Raw genomic sequence first — 18964 nt, 5'->3', positions numbered from 1 at the left:
CAAGTGGTATATGGGCACATTTTAAGCGGCCAAAAGGGGTTTTCCCTTAAAAGTGTGGCTTAGCGAGAATATATGCTGCAAAATCCGTCAGAACAGCAGAATTCCACGGAAGGCAGGTTTCTGTAGTGTAGTGGTTATCACGTTCGCTTTACACGCGAAAGGTCCTCGGTTCGAAACCGAGCAGAAACAATAGTTCGCTTTTGACACAAAGCGAGTCAAATGCCGTTAATTTAAAACTTTGCTATATTTCAAATATCAGTGTTTAAAGAGTAATAGTCAAATTCCACCAGTCAAAGCTGAGCTGACATCTTTTCCAGTAGTGTTTATGACATTCAGTGATTTAACCATACATGTGAAAGATCTTCAGTTTAAAAGTGGCAAAAGCAGGTTGCCACTTTAGAATTTAAGTGACATTGAAATGAAAAACATGATAAAATCTGTATGAAATAAGGTGAGAAAGGTGGATACATGTTTCCTAACGTTCAATCAGCGACTATTACGTTCAACTACCAAACGAGTAGGTTTCCAACCTCACAAGTGATATATGGGCAGTTTTGAAGCGGCCAAAAGAGTTTTACCCCAAAACGATGTGAGGCTTATACATAAACATGTGTGGCAAAATTTGCCAAAACAACCGAACCCATCTAATAAGGTTTCTGTAGTGCTAGTGGTTAGCGTTCGTAACACGCGAAAGGTCCTCGGTTCGAACGTTACATCCAATGGTAAGGTTTTCGAACCACACAAGTGATATATGGGCAGTTTTGAAGCGCTTTCAAAGATACATGCAGGTGTAGATTTAGGCCGTCACATTCGCCTCGTACGTGATAAACGTGTCGGCTTCGAAAGTGGATGAAAAACATGTGTGGCAAAATGCTTGCCAAAACAACCGAACCCATTAAAAGGCAGGTTTCTGTAGTGTAGTGGTTATCACGTTCGCCTAACACGCGAAAGGTCCTCGGTTCGAGACCGAGCAGAAACAGGTCGCGCCTTTTAGCCTGAAACAACTTGAGATCCGTTTCGGAAAAAGGTCACATGATTTCCTTCCAAGATTAAATCAAAGAAAGTCTAACACTCAACTTTAGCCTTGCTTGGCTACCCTGGTTTCAATTTTGTAGGTATTATCAGGTTCGCAGGAACAGTGCGCACAAATCAAAGCAAGCAAAATGCCACACATCTGATAAGTCGAGGCTTGAGCTGTACAGCACTTTCAACGTTACATCCAATGGTAGGTTTCAGCCTGTCCAATTCACCTCACAAGTGGTATATGGGCACATTTTAAGTGGCCAAAAGGGGTTTTTCCCTTAAAAGTGTGGCTTAGCGAGAATATATGCTGCAAAATCCGTCAAAACAGCAGAATTCCATGTAGGGCAGGTTTCTGTAGTGTAGTGGTTATCACGTTCGCTTTACACGCGAAAGGTCCTCTGTTCGAAACCGAGCAGAAACAATAGTTCGCTTTTGACACAAAGCGAGTCAAATGCCGTTCATTTGAAACTTAGCTGTATTTCAAATATCAGTGTTTAAAGAGTAATAGTCAAATTCCACCAGTCAAAGCTGAGCTGGCATCTTTTCCTGTAGTGTTTATGACATTCAGTGATTTAACCATACATGTGAAAGATCTTCAGTTTAAAAGTGGCAAAAGCAGGTTGCCACTTTAGAATTTAAGTGACATTGAAATGAAAAACATGATAAAATCTGTATGAAATAAGATGAGAAAGGTGGATACATGTTTCCTAAAATCAGCGACTATTACGTTCAACTACCAAACGAGAGGTCCTCCTGTTGGAAGCCGAGCAGGAACGATGTGAGGCTTCTTACATAAAAGCAAGCCAAATGCCACTCATCTGATAAGTCGTGGCTTGAGCCGTACAGCACTTTCAACGTTACATCCAATGGTAGGTTTCCAACCTCACAAGTGATATATGGGCAGTTTTGAAGCGGCCAAAAGAGGGTTTTACCCCAAAAGTGTGGCTTATAGAAAACATGTGTGGCAAAATTTGCCAAAACAACCGAACCCATTAAAAGGCAGGTTTCTGTAGTGTAGTGGTTATCACGTTCGCCTAACACGCGAAAGGTCCTCGGTTCGAAACCGAGCAGAAACAACCTTAAGCTTTTCGAAAAATTCAAGTGAAATGTCATTCATGTGATGTGTTTCTGCTTGGGTCTTGAAGCGCTTTCAAAGATACATGCAGGTGTAGATTTAGGCCGTCACATTCGCCTCGTACGTGATAAACGGTCGGTTCGAAAGTGGATGAAAAACATAGGCCTATATGGAGGTGTTGAAAGAGAGAAAATGCTTGGAAAATCTCTCAAAACAACTCATCGACAGTAACACGAAGGTTTCTGTTGTGTAGTGGTTATCCTGTTCGCCTCACACGCGAAAGGTCCTCGGTTCGAGACCGAGCAGAAACAGGTCGCGCCTTTTAGCCTGAAACGACTTGAGATCCGTTTCGGAAAAAGGTCACATGATTTCCTTCCAAGATTAATCAAAGAAAGTCTAACACTCAACTTCAGCCTTGCTTGGCTACCCTGGTTTTAATTTTGTAGGTATTATCAGGTTCGCAGGAACAGTGCGCACAAATCAAAGCAAGCAAAATGCCACACATCTGATAAGTCGAGGCTTGAGCTGTACAGCACTTTCAACGTTACATCCAATGGTAGGTTTCAGCCTGTCCAATTCACCTCACAAGTGGTATATGGGCACATTTTAAGTGGCCAAAAGGGGTTTTCCCTTAAAAGTGTGGCTTAGCGAGAATATATGCTGCAAAATCCGTCAAAACAGCAGAATTCCACGTAGGGCAGGTTTCTGTAGTGTAGTGGTTATCACGTTCGCTTTACACGCGAAAGGTCCTCTGTTCGAAACCGAGCAGAAACAATAGTTCGCTTTTGACACAAAGCGAGTCAAATGCCGTTCATTTGAAACTTAGCTGTATTTCAAATATCAGTGTTTAAAGAGTAATAGTCAATTTCCACCAGTCAAAGCTGAGCTGGCATCTTTTCCTGTAGTGTTTATGACATTCAGTGATTTAACCATACATGTGAAAGATCTTCAGTTTAAAAGTGGCAAAAGCAGGTTGCCCCTTTAGAATTTAAGTGACATTGAAATGAAAAACATGATAAAATCTGTATGAAATAAGATGAGAAAGGTGGATACATGTTTCCTAAAATCAGCGACTATTACGTTCAACTACCAAGCGAGAGGTCCTCCTGTTGGAAGCCGAGCAGGAACGATGTGAGGCTTCTTACATAAAAGCAAGCCAAATGCCACTCATCTGATAAGTCGTGGCTTGAGCCGTACAGCACTTTCAACGTTACATCCAATGGTAGGTTTCCAACCTCACAAGTGATATATGGGCAGTTTTGAAGCGGCCAAAAGAGGGTTTTACCCCAAAAGTGTGGCTTATAGAAAACATGTGTGGCAAAATTTGCCAAAACAACCGAACCCATTAGAAGGCAGGTTTCTGTAGTGTAGTGGTTATCACGTTCGCCTAACACGCGAAAGGTCCTCGGTTCGAAACCGAGCAGAAACAACCTTAAGCTTTTCGAAAAATTCAAGTGAAATGTCATTCATGTGATGTGTTTCTGCTTGGGTCTTGAAGCGCTTTCAAAGATACATGCAGGTGTAGATTTAGGCCGTCACATTCGCCTCGTACGTGATAAACGGTCGGTTCGAAAGTGGATGAAAAACATAGGCCTATATGGAGGTGTTGAAAGAGAGAAAATGCTTGGAAAATCTCTCAAAACAACTCAGCGACAGTAACACGAAGGTTTCTGTAGTGTAGTGGTTATCACGTTCGCCTCACACGCGAAAGGTCCTCGGTTCGAGACCGAGCAGAAACAGGTCGCACCTTTTAGCCTGAAACGACTTGAGATCCGTTTCGGAAAAAGGTCACATGATTTCCTTCCAAGATTAATCAAAGAAAGTCTAACACTCAACTTCAGCCTTGCTTGGCTACCCTGGTTTCAATTTTGTAGGTATTATCAGGTTCGCAGGAACAGTGCGCACAAATCAAAGCAAGCAAAATGCCACACATCTGATAAGTCGAGGCTTGAGCTGTACAGCACTTTCAACGTTACATCCAATGGTAGGTTTCAGCCTGTCCAATTCACCTCACAAGTGGTATATGGGCACATTTTAAGTGGCCAAAAGGGGTTTTCCCTTAAAAGTGTGGCTTAGCGAGAATATATGCTGCAAAATCCGTCAAAACAGCAGAATTCCATGAAGGGCAGGTTTCTGTAGTGTAGTGGTTATCACGTTCGCTTTACACGCGAAAGGTCCTCTGTTCGAAACCGAGCAGAAACAATAGTTCGCTTTTGACACAAAGCGAGTCAAATGCCGTTCATTTGAAACTTAGCTGTATTTCAAATATCAGTGTTTAAAGAGTAATAGTCAATTTCCACCAGTCAAAGCTGAGCTGGCATCTTTTCCTGTAGTGTTTATGACATTCAGTGATTTAACCATACATGTGAAAGATCTTCAGTTTAAAAGTGGCAAAAGCAGGTTGCCCCTTTAGAATTTAAGTGACATTGAAATGAAAAACATGATAAAATCTGTATGAAATAAGATGAGAAAGGTGGATACATGTTTCCTAAAATCAGCGACTATTACGTTCAACTACCAAACGAGAGGTCCTCCTGTTGGAAGCCGAGCAGGAACGATGTGAGGCTTCTTACATAAAAGCAAGCCAAATGCCACTCATCTGATAAGTCGTGGCTTGAGCCGTACAGCACTTTCAACGTTACATCCAATGGTAGGTTTCCAACCTCACAAGTGATATATGGGCAGTTTTGAAGCGGCCAAAAGAGGGTTTTACCCCAAAAGTGTGGCTTATAGAAAACATGTGTGGCAAAATTTGCCAAAACAACCGAACCCATTAAAAGGCAGGTTTCTGTAGTGTAGTGGTTATCACGTTCGCCTAACACGCGAAAGGTCCTCGGTTCGAAACCGAGCAGAAACAACCTTAAGCTTTTCGAAAAATTCAAGTGAAATGTCATTCATGTGATGTGTTTCTGCTTGGGTCTTGAAGCGCTTTCAAAGATACATGCAGGTGTAGATTTAGGCCGTCACATTCGCCTCGTACGTGATAAACGGTCGGTTCGAAAGTGGATGAAAAACATAGGCCTATATGGAGGTGTTGAAAGAGAGAAAATGCTTGGAAAATCTCTCAAAACAACTCATCGACAGTAACACGAAGGTTTCTGTTGTGTAGTGGTTATCCTGTTCGCCTCACACGCGAAAGGTCCTCGGTTCGAGACCGAGCAGAAACAGGTCGCGCCTTTTAGCCTGAAACGACTTGAGATCCGTTTCGGAAAAAGGTCACATGATTTCCTTCCAAGATTAATCAAAGAAAGTCTAACACTCAACTTCAGCCTTGCTTGGCTACCCTGGTTTTAATTTTGTAGGTATTATCAGGTTCGCAGGAACAGTGCGCACAAATCAAAGCAAGCAAAATGCCACACATCTGATAAGTCGAGGCTTGAGCTGTACAGCACTTTCAACGTTACATCCAATGGTAGGTTTCAGCCTGTCCCATTCACCTCACAAGTGGTATATGGGCACATTTTAAGCGGCCAAAAGGGGTTTTCCCTTAAAAGTGTGGCTTAGCGAGAATATATGCTGCAAAATCCGTCAGAACAGCAGAATTACATGGAAGGCAGGTTTCTGTAGTGTAGTGGTTATCACGTTCGCTTTACACGCGAAAGGTCCTCGGTTCGAAACCGAGCAGAAACAATAGTTCGCTTTTGACACAAAGCGAGTCAAATGCCGTTAATTTAAAACTTAGCTGTATTTCAAATATCAGTGTTTAAAGAGTAATAGTCAAATTCCACCAGTCAAAGCTGAGCTGGCATCTTTTCCTGTAGTGTTTATGACATTCAGTGATTTAACCATACATGTGAAAGATCTTCAGTTTAAAAGTGGCAAAAGCAGGTTGCCACTTTAGAATTTAAGTGACATTGAAATGAAAAACATGATAAAATCTGTATGAAATAAGATGAGAAAGGTGGATACATGTTTCCTAAAATCAGCGACTATTACGTTCAACTACCAAACGAGAGGTCCTCCTGTTGGAAGCCGAGCAGGAACGATGTGAGGCTTCTTACATAAAAGCAAGCCAAATGCCACTCATCTGATAAGTCGTGGCTTGAGCCGTACAGCACTTTCAACGTTACATCCAATGGTAGGTTTCCAACCTCACAAGTGATATATGGGCAGTTTTGAAGCGGCCAAAAGAGGGTTTTACCCCAAAAGTGTGGCTTATAGAAAACATGTGTGGCAAAATTTGCCAAAACAACCGAACCCATTAAAAGGCAGGTTTCTGTAGTGTAGTGGTTATCACGTTCGCCTAACACGCGAAAGGTCCTTGGTTCGAAACCGAGCAGAAACAACCTTAAGCTTTTCGAAAAATTCAAGTGAAATGTCATTCATGTGATGTGTTTCTGCTTGGGTCTTGAAGCGCTTTCAAAGATACATGCAGGTGTAGATTTAGGCCGTCACATTCGCCTCGTACGTGATAAACGGTCGGTTCGAAAGTGGATGAAAAACATAGGCCTATATGGAGGTGTTGAAAGAGAGAAAATGCTTGGAAAATCTCTCAAAACAACTGAGCGACAGTAACACGAAGGTTTCTGTAGTGTAGTGGTTATCACGTTCGCCTCACACGCGAAAGGTCCTCGGTTCGAGACCGAGCAGAAACAGGTCGTGCCTTTTAGCCTGAAACGACTTGAGATCCGTTTCGGAAAAAGGTCACATGATTTCCTTCCAAGATTAATCAAAGAAAGTCTAACACTCAACTTCAGCCTTGCTTGGCTACCCTGGTTTCGATTTTGTAGGTATTATCAGGTTCGCAGGAACAGTGCGCACAAATCAAAGCAAGCAAAATGCCACACATCTGATAAGTCGAGGCTTGAGCTGTACAGCACTTTCAACGTTACATCCAATGGTAGGTTTCAGCCTGTCCAATTCACCTCACAAGTGGTATATGGGCACATTTTAAGTGGCCAAAAGGGGTTTTCCCTTAAAAGTGTGGCTTAGCGAGAATATATGCTGCAAAATCCGTCAAAACAGCAGAATTCCACGTAGGGCAGGTTTCTGTAGTGTAGTGGTTATCACGTTCGCTTTACACGCGAAAGGTCCTCTGTTCGAAACCGAGCAGAAACAATAGTTCGCTTTTGACACAAAGCGAGTCAAATGCCGTTCATTTGAAACTTAGCTGTATTTCAAATATCAGTGTTTAAAGAGTAATAGTCAAATTCCACCAGTCAAAGCTGAGCTGGCATCGTTTCCTGTAGTGTTTATGAAATTCATTGATTTAACCATACATGTGAAAGATCTTCAGTTTAAAAGTGGCAAAAGCAGGTTGCCCCTTTAGAATTTAAGTGACATTGAAATGAAAAACATGATAAAATCTGTATGAAATAAGATGAGAAAGGTGGATACATGTTTCCTAAAATCAGCGACTATTACGTTCAACTACCAAGCGAGAGGTCCTCCTGTTGGAAGCCGAGCAGGAACGATGTGAGGCTTCTTACATAAAAGCAAGCCAAATGCCACTCATCTGATAAGTCGTGGCTTGAGCCGTACAGGACTTTCAACGTTACATCCAATGGTAGGTTTCCAGCCTCACAAGTGATATATGGGCAGTTTTGAAGCGGCCAAAAGAGGGTTTTACCCCAAAAGTGTGGCTTATAGAAAACATGTGTGGCAAAATTTGCGAAAACAACCGAACCCATTAAAAGGCAGGTTTCTGTAGTGTAGTGGTTATCACGTTCGCCTAACACGCGAAAGGTCCTCGGTTCGAAACCGAGCAGAAACAACCTTAAGCTTTTCGAAAAATTCAAGTGAAATGTCATTCATGTGATGTGTTTCTGCTTGGGTCTTGAAGCGCTTTCAAAGATACATGCAGGTGTAGATTTAGGCCGTCACATTCGCCTCGTACGTGATAAACGGTCGGTTCGAAAGTGGATGAAAAACATAGGCCTATATGGAGGTGTTGAAAGAGAGAAAATGCTTGGAAAATCTCTCAAAACAACTGAGCGACGGTAACACGAAGGTTTCTGTAGTGTAGTGGTTATCACGTTCGCCTCACACGCGAAAGGTCCTCGGTTCGAGACCGAGCAGAAACAGGTCGTGCCTTTTAGCCTGAAACGACTTGAGATCCGTTTCGGAAAAAGGTCACATGATTTCCTTCCAAGATTAATCAAAGAAAGTCTAACACTCAACTTCAGCCTTGCTTGGCTACCCTGGTTTCGATTTTGTAGGTATTATCAGGTTCGCAGGAACAGTGCGCACAAATCAAAGCAAGCAAAATGCCACACATCTGATAAGTCGAGGCTTGAGCTGTACAGCACTTTCAACGTTACATCCAATGGTAGGTTTCAGCCTGTCCAATTCACCTCACAAGTGGTATATGGGCACATTTTAAGTGGCCAAAAGGGGTTTTCCCTTAAAAGTGTGGCTTAGCGAGAATATATGCTGCAAAATCCGTCAAAACAGCAGAATTCCACGTAGGGCAGGTTTCTGTAGTGTAGTGGTTATCACGTTCGCTTTACACGCGAAAGGTCCTCTGTTCGAAACCGAGCAGAAACAATAGTTCGCTTTTGACACAAAGCGAGTCAAATGCCGTTCATTTGAAACTTAGCTGTATTTCAAATATCAGTGTTTAAAGAGTAATAGTCAATTTCCACCAGTCAAAGCTGAGCTGGCATCTTTTCCTGTAGTGTTTATGACATTCAGTGATTTAACCATACATGTGAAAGATCTTCAGTTTAAAAGTGGCAAAAGCAGGTTGCCCCTTTAGAATTTAAGTGACATTGAAATGAAAAACATGATAAAATCTGTATGAAATAAGATGAGAAAGGTGGATACATGTTTCCTAAAATCAGCGACTATTACGTTCAACTACCAAGCGAGAGGTCCTCCTGTTGGAAGCCGAGCAGGAACGATGTGAGGCTTCTTACATAAAAGCAAGCCAAATGCCACTCATCTGATAAGTCGTGGCTTGAGCCGTACAGCACTTTCAACGTTACATCCAATGGTAGGTTTCCAGCCTCACAAGTGATATATGGGCAGTTTTGAAGCGGCCAAAAGAGGGTTTTACCCCAAAAGTGTGGCTTATAGAAAACATGTGTGGCAAAATTTGCGAAAACAACCGAACCCATTAAAAGGCAGGTTTCTGTAGTGTAGTGGTTATCACGTTCGCCTAACACGCGAAAGGTCCTCGGTTCGAAACCGAGCAGAAACAACCTTAAGCTTTTCGAAAAATTCAAGTGAAATGTCATTCATGTGATGTGTTTCTGCTTGGGTCTTGAAGCGCTTTCAAAGATACATGCAGGTGTAGATTTAGGCCGTCACATTCGCCTCGTACGTGATAAACGGTCGGTTCGAAAGTGGATGAAAAACATAGGCCTATATGGAGGTGTTGAAAGAGAGAAAATGCTTGGAAAATCTCTCAAAACAACTGAGCGACAGTAACACGAAGGTTTCTGTAGTGTAGTGGTTATCATGTTCGCCTCACACGCGAAAGGTCCTCGGTTCGAGACCGAGCAGAAACAGGTCGCGCCTTTTAGCCTGAAACGACTTGAGATCCGTTTCGGAAAAAGGTCACATGATTTCCTTCCAAGATTAATCAAAGAAAGTCTAACACTCAACTTCAGCCTTGCTTGGCTACCCTGGTTTCGATTTTGTAGGTATTATCAGGTTCGCAGGAACAGTGCGCACAAATCAAAGCAAGCAAAATGCCACACATCTGATAAGTCGAGGCTTGAGCTGTACAGCACTTTCAACGTTACATCCAATGGTAGGTTTCAGCCTGTCCAATTCACCTCACAAGTGGTATATGGGCACATTTTAAGTGGCCAAAAGGGGTTTTCCCTTAAAAGTGTGGCTTAGCGAGAATATATGCTGCAAAATCCGTCAAAACAGCAGAATTCCACGTAGGGCAGGTTTCTGTAGTGTAGTGGTTATCACGTTCGCTTTACACGCGAAAGGTCCTCTGTTCGAAACCGAGCAGAAACAATAGTTTGCGTTTGACACAAAGCGAGTCAAATGCCGTTCATTTGAAACTTAGCTGTATTTCAAATATCAGTGTTTAAAGAGTAATAGTCAAATTCCACCAGTCAAAGCTGAGCTGGCATCTTTTCCTGTAGTGTTTATGAAATTCATTGATTTAACCATACATGTGAAAGATCTTCAGTTTAAAAGTGGCAAAAGCAGGTTGCCCCTTTAGAATTTAAGTGACATTGAAATGAAAAACATGATTAAATCTGTATGAAATAAGATGAGAAAGGTGGATACATGTTTCCTAAAATCAGCGACTATTACGTTCAACTACCAAACGAGAGGTCCTCCTGTTGGAAGCCGAGCAGGAACGATGTGAGGCTTCTTACATAAAAGCAAGCCAAATGCCACTCATCTGATAAGTCGTGGCTTGAGCCGTACAGCACTTTCAACGTTACATCCAATGGTAGGTTTCCAACCTCACAAGTGATATATGGGCAGTTTTGAAGCGGCCAAAAGAGGGTTTTACCCCAAAAGTGTGGCTTATAGAAAACATGTGTGGCAAAATTTGCCAAAACAACCGAACCCATTAAAAGGCAGGTTTCTGTAGTGTAGTGGTTATCACGTTCGCCTAACACGCGAAAGGTCCTCGGTTCGAAACCGAGCAGAAACAACCTTAAGCTTTTCGAAAAATTCAAGTGAAATGTCATTCATGTGATGTGTTTCTGCTTGGGTCTTGAAGCGCTTTCAAAGATACATGCAGGTGTAGATTTAGGCCGTCACATTCGCCTCGTACGTGATAAACGGTCGGTTCGAAAGTGGATGAAAAACATAGGCCTATATGGAGGTGTTGAAAGAGAGAAAATGCTTGGAAAATCTCTCAAAACAACTGAGCGACAGTAACACGAAGGTTTCTGTAGTGTAGTGGTTATCACGTTCGCCTCACACGCGAAAGGTCCTCGGTTCGAGACCGAGCAGAAACAGGTCGTGCCTTTTAGCCTGAAACGACTTGAGATCCGTTTCGGAAAAAGGTCACATGATTTCCTTCCAAGATTAATCAAAGAAAGTCTAACACTCAACTTCAGCCTTGCTTGGCTACCCTGGTTTCGATTTTGTAGGTATTATCAGGTTCGCAGGAACAGTGCGCACAAATCAAAGCAAGCAAAATGCCACACATCTGATAAGTCGAGGCTTGAGCTGTACAGCACTTTCAACGTTACATCCAATGGTAGGTTTCAGCCTGTCCAATTCACCTCACAAGTGGTACATGGGCACATTTTAAGTGGCCAAAAGGGGTTTTCCCTTAAAAGTGTGGCTTAGCGAGAATATATGCTGCAAAATCCGTCAAAACAGCAGAATTCCACGTAGGGCAGGTTTCTGTAGTGTAGTGGTTATCACGTTCGCTTTACACGCGAAAGGTCCTCTGTTCGAAACCGAGCAGAAACAATAGTTCGCTTTTGACACAAAGCGAGTCAAATGCCGTTCATTTGAAACTTAGCTGTATTTCAAATATCAGTGTTTAAAGAGTAATAGTCAAATTCCACCAGTCAAAGCTGAGCTGGCATCGTTTCCTGTAGTGTTTATGAAATTCATTGATTTAACCATACATGTGAAAGATCTTCAGTTTAAAAGTGGCAAAAGCAGGTTGCCCCTTTAGAATTTAAGTGACATTGAAATGAAAAACATGATAAAATCTGTATGAAATAAGATGAGAAAGGTGGATACATGTTTCCTAAAATCAGCGACTATTACGTTCAACTACCAAGCGAGAGGTCCTCCTGTTGGAAGCCGAGCAGGAACGATGTGAGGCTTCTTACATAAAAGCAAGCCAAATGCCACTCATCTGATAAGTCGTGGCTTGAGCCGTACAGGACTTTCAACGTTACATCCAATGGTAGGTTTCCAGTTTCACAAGTGATATATGGGCAGTTTTGAAGCGGCCAAAAGAGGGTTTTACCCCAAAAGTGTGGCTTATAGAAAACATGTGTGGCAAAATTTGCGAAAACAACCGAACCCATTAAAAGGCAGGTTTCTGTAGTGTAGTGGTTATCACGTTCGCCTAACACGCGAAAGGTCCTCGGTTCGAAACCGAGCAGAAACAACCTTAAGCTTTTCGAAAAATTCAAGTGAAATGTCATTCATGTGATGTGTTTCTGCTTGGGTCTTGAAGCGCTTTCAAAGATACATGCAGGTGTAGATTTAGGCCGTCACATTCGCCTCGTACGTGATAAACGGTCGGTTCGAAAGTGGATGAAAAACATAGGCCTATATGGAGGTGTTGAAAGAGAGAAAATGCTTGGAAAATCTCTCAAAACAACTGAGCGACAGTAACACGAAGGTTTCTGTAGTGTAGTGGTTATCACGTTCGCCTCACACGCGAAAGGTCCTCGGTTCGAGACCGAGCAGAAACAGGTCGTGCCTTTTAGCCTGAAACGACTTGAGATCCGTTTCGGAAAAAGGTCACATGATTTCCTTCCAAGATTAATCAAAGAAAGTCTAACACTCAACTTCAGCCTTGCTTGGCTACCCTGGTTTCAATTTTGTAGGTATTATCAGGTTCGCAGGAACAGTGCGCACAAATCAAAGCAAGCAAAATGCCACACATCTGATAAGTCGAGGCTTGAGCTGTACAGCACTTTCAACGTTACATCCAATGGTAGGTTTCAGCCTGTCCAATTCACCTCACAAGTGGTATATGGGCACATTTTAAGTGGCCAAAAGGGGTTTTCCCTTAAAAGTGTGGCTTAGCGAGAATATATGCTGCAAAATCCGTCAAAACAGCAGAATTCCACGTAGGGCAGGTTTCTGTAGTGTAGTGGTTATCACGTTCGCTTTACACGCGAAAGGTCCTCTGTTCGAAACCGAGCAGAAACAAAAGTTCGCTTTTGACACAAAGCGAGTCAAATGCCGTTCATTTGAAACTTAGCTGTATTTCAAATATCAGTGTTTAAAGAGTAATAGTCAAATTCCACCAGTCAAAGCTGAGCTGGCATCTTTTCCTGTAGTGTTTATGACATTCAGTGATTTAACCATACATGTGAAAGATCTTCAGTTTAAAAGTGGCAAAAGCAGGTTGCCCCTTTAGAATTTAAGTGACATTGAAATGAAAAACATGATAAAATCTGTATGAAATAAGATGAGAAAGGTGGATACATGTTTCCTAAAATCAGCGACTATTACGTTCAACTACCAAGCGAGAGGTCCTCCTGTTGGAAGCCGAGCAGGAACGATGTGAGGCTTCTTACATAAAAGCAAGCCAAATGCCACTCATCTGATAAGTCGTGGCTTGAGCCGTACAGCACTTTCAACGTTACATCCAATGGTAGGTTTCCAGCCTCACAAGTGATATATGGGCAGTTTTGAAGCGGCCAAAAGAGGGTTTTACCCCAAAAGTGTGGCTTATAGAAAACATGTGTGGCAAAATTTGCCAAAACAACCGAACCCATTAAAAGGCAGGTTTCTGTAGTGTAGTGGTTATCACGTTCGCCTAACACGCGAAAGGTCCTCGGTTCGAAACCGAGCAGAAACAACCTTAAGCTTTTCGAAAAATTCAAGTGAAATGTCATTCATGTGATGTGTTTCTGCTTGGGTCTTGAAGCGCTTTCAAAGATACATGCAGGTGTAGATTTAGGCCGTCACATTCGCCTCGTACGTGATAAACGGTCGGTTCGAAAGTGGATGAAAAACATAGGCCTATATGGAGGTGTTGAAAGAGAGAAAATGCTTGGAAAATCTCTCAAAACAACTGAGCGACAGTAACACGAAGGTTTCTGTAGTGTAGTGGTTATCACGTTCGCCTCACACGCGAAAGGTCCTCGGTTCGAGACCGAGCAGAAACAGGTCGTGCCTTTTAGCCTGAAACGACTTGAGATCCGTTTCGGAAAAAGGTCACATGATTTCCTTCCAAGATTAATCAAAGAAAGTCTAACACTCAACTTCAGCCTTGCTTGGCTACCCTGGTTTCGATTTTGTAGGTATTATCAGGTTCGCAGGAACAGTGCGCACAAATCAAAGCAAGCAAAATGCCACACATCTGATAAGTTGAGGCTTGAGCTGTACAGCACTTTCAACGTTACATCCAATGGTAGGTTTCAGCCTGTCCCATTCACCTCACAAGTGGTATATGGGCACATTTTAAGTGGCCAAAAGGGGTTTTCCCTTAAAAGTGTGGCTTAGCGAGAATATATGCTGCAAAATCCGTCAAAACAGCAGAATTCCACGTAGGGCAGGTTTCTGTAGTGTAGTGGTTATCACGTTCGCTTTACACGCGAAAGGTCCTCTGTTCGAAACCGAGCAGAAACAATAGTTCGCTTTTGACACAAAGCGAGTCAAATGCCGTTCATTTGAAACTTAGCTGTATTTCAAATATCAGTGTTTAAAGAGTAATAGTCAATTTCCACCAGTCAAAGCTGAGCTGGCATCTTTTCCTGTAGTGTTTATGACATTCAGTGATTTAACCATACATGTGAAAGATCTTCAGTTTAAAAGTGGCAAAAGCAGGTTGCCCCTTTAGATTTTAAGTGACATTGAAATGAAAAACATGATAAAATCTGTATGGAATAAGATGACAAAGGTGGATACATGTTTCCTAAAATCAGCGACTATTGCGTTCAACTACCAAGCGAGAGGTCCTCCTGTTGGAAGCCGAGCAGGAACGATGTGAGGCTTCTTACATAGAAGCAAGCCAAATGCCACTCATCTGATAAGTCATGGCTTGAGCCGTACAGCACTTTCAACGTTACATCCAATGGTAGGTTTCCAACTTCACAAGTGATATATGGGCAGTTTTGAAGTGGCCAGGAGTGAACGCTGGCGCACGTTGGCTGCCGCTGCTCCATGCATTGATATTACTGGTTATGTTTTATTCAGTTTTTATTCATTTTAACGGTTTTATTTAGTTATAGTAGATGTTGTATTGTATACTGTCAAAGTTACAATAACAACCGGGCTGCCTGTGGGAAACATCGGAAACTGGAGCTGTTTCTGGAGCTGTCTGACTTTTGGCTCGGCTTTTTGCAGAGTTCCGTGTGGAAAAATGAATATCATTAAACTGCCTATCTGGATCGTATTCATCTGGATGGTTATTTCTTCTGTCTTTCGCCCTGTGATTTTAATTCATCAGTACACGGCGGATGAATTGTTTCAACTGCGCTTTCGCCACTGTGAGCCTCATCCTGCTCTCCACTTTCATCGGGACATTGGATACCAACCACGACGCAAATACATACATCGGGGGTCTCGCCGAGGTTACACATCTGATCCTCTAAGATCAATTCCATCTATTTGGTCTTCTAATCCCCGCCCCCCAAAGATATACCACTGAACCATAGACAACAGTGTGCTATCAAAGCCACCGAGATCAGCTGACACAAACGCCGGTAAGAATGATCTTACTTTTGGATTATGGAATATACGATCGCTGTCAAACAAAGGTCCTGTTGTGTATGATTTGCTATTGGGTCGTAAGTTTGATCTCCTCTGTCTGACTGAGACGTGGCAACAAAGTAATGACTTTTCTCAACTTAACCAATCCACCCCCCTGGGCTATGTTTACACCTGTAAACCCCGTGCATCGGGCCGTGGCGGGGGTTTAGCAATATTACATAATGATAAATGGAAAGTCTCAGAAATATCTATGCCAGAATTTACCTCATTTGAATATACTGCATTGCAAATTAATGGTTCAACTCCTACGATTCTCGCTGCTGTCTATCGCCCTCCTAAGATCAATTCGGTGTTTTTAGATGATCTTTCTGCATTTTTACCATTTCTTTTTCACTATCTCCTAATGTGATTCTGCTTGGGGTAGTGTATTTACAAGAGATTTCTTATCATGTCTTGATGGCTTTGGCTTACAACAATTTATTAATTCACCTACCCATGTTAAGGGTCATACACTCGATCTTGTGTGTTGTTCATGTGTAACTCCTTATAATTGTAAGACTTCTGATTTGTGCTTATCAGATCACATGTTGGTGTCGTTCAATGTTCAGTTACCTGTCTTTAAGCATAATCTATGTCGTTCCATCTCATTCAGAAACATAAAAAACATTGATGTTGAGGTTTTTGCTGAAAGATTTTCCAACCTTTGTAGCAATGGCCACTATTCCACCCCTGATGAACTGGTTCTGCATTACAACACTGGACTACAGACGATTTTAGATGTCTGCGCTCCATTAAAAACCAGGTGTGTCTCATTTGTTAATTCTGCTCCCTGGTTTACCCAAGAACTACGCGTACTAAAATATAAAGGCCGACGCTTAGAGTGATTATATGTCAAGACTGGACTTGTGGTACATAAAGAACTGCACTCTGAACACATGAAAAACTATAAGGCTGCCCTTATTACAGCTAAAACTGATTACTTTGCTAATGTGATTAGTGTGAATGAAGGGAGTACAAGAACCCTTTTTCTGTGGTAAATAATAGCCTCAAACCACCTGATCCTATTCCTTCACATCTTTGCTCTGTGGATCTCTGTGAAACTTTTATGTCATTTTTTAGAAAAAAAATTGAAAACATTCATCAGCAAATGTCTGTGCAAAAATTTAACAATTGTTTTGATCAGACTTTTAACTCTGTGCTTTTATCTTTTGAACTTCCTAGCATTGAGGAAGTAATCAATACTATCAATAAAAGTAAACTTATCACCTGTTCATTAGATCCTATCCCTACGCATTTGGTTAAAGCCTGTTTGCCTTCTTTATCTTCTTTAATCACTGAAATCATACACTCTTCACTTATTTCTGGAATAGTCCCATCTCACTTGAAAACTGCTGTGATAATTCCACTACTTAAAAAACCGGGGGCCGATTCAAGTAATTTTGATAATTTTCGACCCATCTCAACTCTTCCATTTCTTTCTAAGATATTGGAAAGGTCTGTTGCAGTTCAAGTCCGGAATCATCTATCACATAATGGTCTGTATGACCAATTTCAATCAGGGTTTCATCCTTATCATAGTGTTGAGTCTGCACTAGTTAAGATTTCTAATGATCTACTGCTGGCTGCTGACTCTGGTCTCTTAACTATACTAATTCTGCTTGATTTAAGTGCAGCATTTGATACTATCTCTCACAGCATTATGTTACATAGACTGGAATCTGTTGGAATTGTTGGAACCGCTCTAACTTGGTTTCAATCATACTTTTCTGGTCGTACTCAATTTGTACAGTTGAAACAGTTTCAATCAAAACCCTCATATGTTAATTCCGGTGTCCCGCAGGGCTCAGTATTAGGTCCTCTTTTATTTATCATTTGTGTATGGTAATATTTTTAGTAAATTTGGTATTCAGTTTCATCTGTATGCTGACGATACTCAACTCTATGTGTCTTCTAAACCTTCTGCTAATTTCCCTCCAACTATTCTATCAGATTGTTTGGCAGAAATTAAAGATTGGTTTACTTTAAATTTTCTTAAACTTAACTCCAATAAAACGGAAATTCTTTTAGTTGGTTCAAAAAATAATTTGATGAAATCTTCCTGTTCATCTGTGAATATTGATAACTTACCAGTCACTGTATCTAAACAAGTTAAAAGTCTGGGGGTTATTTTTGATGGTACTCTTTCATTTGAAGCACACATACATAGTGTCGTTCGCTCGTCTGCGTCCAGCTCTTTCAGTTAAAAGCACAGCGATTCTTGTCCATGCCTCAGTTACATCTCGTATTGATTTTTGAAATAGTCTCTTGTATGGTTTGCCTTCAAAATTACTTAACAAATTACAATTAGTTCAGAATTCAGCTGCTCGGCTTAGCAGAACTCCCCTAGCTGAACATATCACACCTATACTACAACACTTGCACTGGCTCCCGGTAAAATATCGTATTCAGTTTAAAATTCTTCTTTTTACTTATAAAGCATTTAATAACCTTGCTCCGACATACTTATCTGACCTTCTTCATATTTATACACCCTCACGGACTCTAAGATCATCATCGTCACTTACACTCGGTCTCCCTAGAACTCGCACTACTTCTATGGGGTCCCGGGCTTTTAGTCATGCAGCTCCTTACCTTTGGAACTTGCTGCCACAGGATGTGCAAAACAGTGGTAGTCTCCTTGTTTTTAAATCTCGCCTTAAGACCCATCTTTTCCGGGTGGCTTTTATGTGATTTTTTTTAGGTTTTAATATTGTTTTTTAGGGTTTTGACATTGACATTGTGTATATCATTACTACTGCCTGTTTTACTGCGTTTGTAAGGTGTCCTTGAGTGTAATGTAAGGCGCCTAAAATAAAATGCATTATGATTATTATTATTAAAAGGGGGTTTTGCCGCAAAAGTGTGGCTCATAGAAAATATGTGTGGCAAAATTTGCCAAAACAACCGAACCCAATAAAGTGCAAGTTTCTGTAGTGTAGTGGTTATCACGTTCGCCTAACATGTGAAAAGTCCTCGGTTCGAAACCGAGCAGAAACAACCCTAAGCTTTTCGAAAAATTTTAGTCAAATGTCATTCATGTGATTTGTTTCTGCTTGTGTCTTGAAACGCTTTCAAAGATACATGCAGGTGTAGATTTAGGCCGTCACATTCGCCTCGTACGTGATAAACGGTCGGTTCGAAAGTGAATGAAAAACATAGGCCATTATGGAGGTGTTGAAAGAGAGAAAATGCTTGGAAAATCTATCAAAACAACTCAGCGACAGCAACACGAAGGTTTCTGTAGTGTAGTGGTTATCATGTTCGCCTCACACGCGAAAGGTCCTTGGTTCGAAACCGAGCAGAAACAGATCGTGCCTTTTAGCCTGAAACGACTTGAGATCCGTTTCGGTAAAAGGTCACATGATTTCCTTTCAAGATTAATCAAAGAAAGGCCCTGGTTTCAATTTTGTAGGTATTATCACGTTCGCATGAACAGTGCGCACAAATCAAAGCAAGCAAAATGCCACACATCTGATAAGTCAAGGCTTGAGCTGTACAGCACTTTCAACGTTATATCCAATGGTAGGTTTCAGCCTGTCCCATTCA

The 18964-nt window shown here is 41.6% G+C and overlaps 32 non-coding genes across 32 annotated transcripts; all 32 read left to right on the top strand.

Annotated features, from left to right (window-relative positions):
* The first annotated feature begins 116 nt into the window (after positions 1-116).
* trnav-uac (transfer RNA valine (anticodon UAC)) lies at positions 117-189 on the top strand. The gene has a single exon. It is a non-coding gene; the product is annotated as a tRNA-Val (tRNA).
* A 717-nt stretch (positions 190-906) lies between these two features.
* On the top strand, positions 907-979 carry trnav-aac (transfer RNA valine (anticodon AAC)). Its single transcript has one exon. It is a non-coding gene; the product is annotated as a tRNA-Val (tRNA).
* A 392-nt stretch (positions 980-1371) lies between these two features.
* On the top strand, positions 1372-1444 carry trnav-uac (transfer RNA valine (anticodon UAC)). Its single transcript has one exon. It is a non-coding gene; the product is annotated as a tRNA-Val (tRNA).
* Positions 1445-2026: 582 nt separating this feature from the next.
* Positions 2027-2099, top strand: trnav-cac (transfer RNA valine (anticodon CAC)). Its single transcript has one exon. It is a non-coding gene; the product is annotated as a tRNA-Val (tRNA).
* Positions 2100-2336: 237 nt separating this feature from the next.
* trnav-cac (transfer RNA valine (anticodon CAC)) lies at positions 2337-2409 on the top strand. Its single transcript has one exon. It is a non-coding gene; the product is annotated as a tRNA-Val (tRNA).
* A 390-nt stretch (positions 2410-2799) lies between these two features.
* On the top strand, positions 2800-2872 carry trnav-uac (transfer RNA valine (anticodon UAC)). Its single transcript has one exon. It is a non-coding gene; the product is annotated as a tRNA-Val (tRNA).
* A 582-nt stretch (positions 2873-3454) lies between these two features.
* Positions 3455-3527, top strand: trnav-aac (transfer RNA valine (anticodon AAC)). Its single transcript has one exon. It is a non-coding gene; the product is annotated as a tRNA-Val (tRNA).
* Positions 3528-3764: 237 nt separating this feature from the next.
* Positions 3765-3837, top strand: trnav-cac (transfer RNA valine (anticodon CAC)). The gene has a single exon. It is a non-coding gene; the product is annotated as a tRNA-Val (tRNA).
* A 390-nt stretch (positions 3838-4227) lies between these two features.
* trnav-uac (transfer RNA valine (anticodon UAC)) lies at positions 4228-4300 on the top strand. Its single transcript has one exon. It is a non-coding gene; the product is annotated as a tRNA-Val (tRNA).
* Positions 4301-4882: 582 nt separating this feature from the next.
* trnav-aac (transfer RNA valine (anticodon AAC)) lies at positions 4883-4955 on the top strand. Its single transcript has one exon. It is a non-coding gene; the product is annotated as a tRNA-Val (tRNA).
* A 237-nt stretch (positions 4956-5192) lies between these two features.
* Positions 5193-5265, top strand: trnav-cac (transfer RNA valine (anticodon CAC)). Its single transcript has one exon. It is a non-coding gene; the product is annotated as a tRNA-Val (tRNA).
* A 390-nt stretch (positions 5266-5655) lies between these two features.
* On the top strand, positions 5656-5728 carry trnav-uac (transfer RNA valine (anticodon UAC)). The gene has a single exon. It is a non-coding gene; the product is annotated as a tRNA-Val (tRNA).
* Positions 5729-6310: 582 nt separating this feature from the next.
* trnav-aac (transfer RNA valine (anticodon AAC)) lies at positions 6311-6383 on the top strand. Its single transcript has one exon. It is a non-coding gene; the product is annotated as a tRNA-Val (tRNA).
* Positions 6384-6620: 237 nt separating this feature from the next.
* trnav-cac (transfer RNA valine (anticodon CAC)) lies at positions 6621-6693 on the top strand. Its single transcript has one exon. It is a non-coding gene; the product is annotated as a tRNA-Val (tRNA).
* A 390-nt stretch (positions 6694-7083) lies between these two features.
* Positions 7084-7156, top strand: trnav-uac (transfer RNA valine (anticodon UAC)). Its single transcript has one exon. It is a non-coding gene; the product is annotated as a tRNA-Val (tRNA).
* A 582-nt stretch (positions 7157-7738) lies between these two features.
* Positions 7739-7811, top strand: trnav-aac (transfer RNA valine (anticodon AAC)). Its single transcript has one exon. It is a non-coding gene; the product is annotated as a tRNA-Val (tRNA).
* A 237-nt stretch (positions 7812-8048) lies between these two features.
* On the top strand, positions 8049-8121 carry trnav-cac (transfer RNA valine (anticodon CAC)). The gene has a single exon. It is a non-coding gene; the product is annotated as a tRNA-Val (tRNA).
* A 390-nt stretch (positions 8122-8511) lies between these two features.
* trnav-uac (transfer RNA valine (anticodon UAC)) lies at positions 8512-8584 on the top strand. Its single transcript has one exon. It is a non-coding gene; the product is annotated as a tRNA-Val (tRNA).
* Positions 8585-9166: 582 nt separating this feature from the next.
* On the top strand, positions 9167-9239 carry trnav-aac (transfer RNA valine (anticodon AAC)). Its single transcript has one exon. It is a non-coding gene; the product is annotated as a tRNA-Val (tRNA).
* Positions 9240-9476: 237 nt separating this feature from the next.
* Positions 9477-9549, top strand: trnav-cac (transfer RNA valine (anticodon CAC)). Its single transcript has one exon. It is a non-coding gene; the product is annotated as a tRNA-Val (tRNA).
* Positions 9550-9939: 390 nt separating this feature from the next.
* Positions 9940-10012, top strand: trnav-uac (transfer RNA valine (anticodon UAC)). Its single transcript has one exon. It is a non-coding gene; the product is annotated as a tRNA-Val (tRNA).
* A 582-nt stretch (positions 10013-10594) lies between these two features.
* Positions 10595-10667, top strand: trnav-aac (transfer RNA valine (anticodon AAC)). Its single transcript has one exon. It is a non-coding gene; the product is annotated as a tRNA-Val (tRNA).
* Positions 10668-10904: 237 nt separating this feature from the next.
* On the top strand, positions 10905-10977 carry trnav-cac (transfer RNA valine (anticodon CAC)). The gene has a single exon. It is a non-coding gene; the product is annotated as a tRNA-Val (tRNA).
* Positions 10978-11367: 390 nt separating this feature from the next.
* trnav-uac (transfer RNA valine (anticodon UAC)) lies at positions 11368-11440 on the top strand. The gene has a single exon. It is a non-coding gene; the product is annotated as a tRNA-Val (tRNA).
* Positions 11441-12022: 582 nt separating this feature from the next.
* trnav-aac (transfer RNA valine (anticodon AAC)) lies at positions 12023-12095 on the top strand. Its single transcript has one exon. It is a non-coding gene; the product is annotated as a tRNA-Val (tRNA).
* Positions 12096-12332: 237 nt separating this feature from the next.
* Positions 12333-12405, top strand: trnav-cac (transfer RNA valine (anticodon CAC)). The gene has a single exon. It is a non-coding gene; the product is annotated as a tRNA-Val (tRNA).
* A 390-nt stretch (positions 12406-12795) lies between these two features.
* Positions 12796-12868, top strand: trnav-uac (transfer RNA valine (anticodon UAC)). Its single transcript has one exon. It is a non-coding gene; the product is annotated as a tRNA-Val (tRNA).
* Positions 12869-13450: 582 nt separating this feature from the next.
* On the top strand, positions 13451-13523 carry trnav-aac (transfer RNA valine (anticodon AAC)). Its single transcript has one exon. It is a non-coding gene; the product is annotated as a tRNA-Val (tRNA).
* A 237-nt stretch (positions 13524-13760) lies between these two features.
* trnav-cac (transfer RNA valine (anticodon CAC)) lies at positions 13761-13833 on the top strand. Its single transcript has one exon. It is a non-coding gene; the product is annotated as a tRNA-Val (tRNA).
* Positions 13834-14223: 390 nt separating this feature from the next.
* On the top strand, positions 14224-14296 carry trnav-aac (transfer RNA valine (anticodon AAC)). Its single transcript has one exon. It is a non-coding gene; the product is annotated as a tRNA-Val (tRNA).
* Positions 14297-18342: 4046 nt separating this feature from the next.
* On the top strand, positions 18343-18415 carry trnav-aac (transfer RNA valine (anticodon AAC)). The gene has a single exon. It is a non-coding gene; the product is annotated as a tRNA-Val (tRNA).
* Positions 18416-18652: 237 nt separating this feature from the next.
* On the top strand, positions 18653-18725 carry trnav-cac (transfer RNA valine (anticodon CAC)). The gene has a single exon. It is a non-coding gene; the product is annotated as a tRNA-Val (tRNA).
* The last annotated feature ends 239 nt before the right edge of the window (positions 18726-18964 follow it).

This window comes from Misgurnus anguillicaudatus, chromosome 14 (genome assembly GCF_027580225.2).
Source record: "Misgurnus anguillicaudatus chromosome 14, ASM2758022v2, whole genome shotgun sequence".
NCBI lineage: Eukaryota > Metazoa > Chordata > Actinopteri > Cypriniformes > Cobitidae > Misgurnus > Misgurnus anguillicaudatus.
The sequence above is the reverse complement of the archived record's forward strand: the minus strand, read 5'-3'. Positions and strand labels throughout refer to the sequence as shown.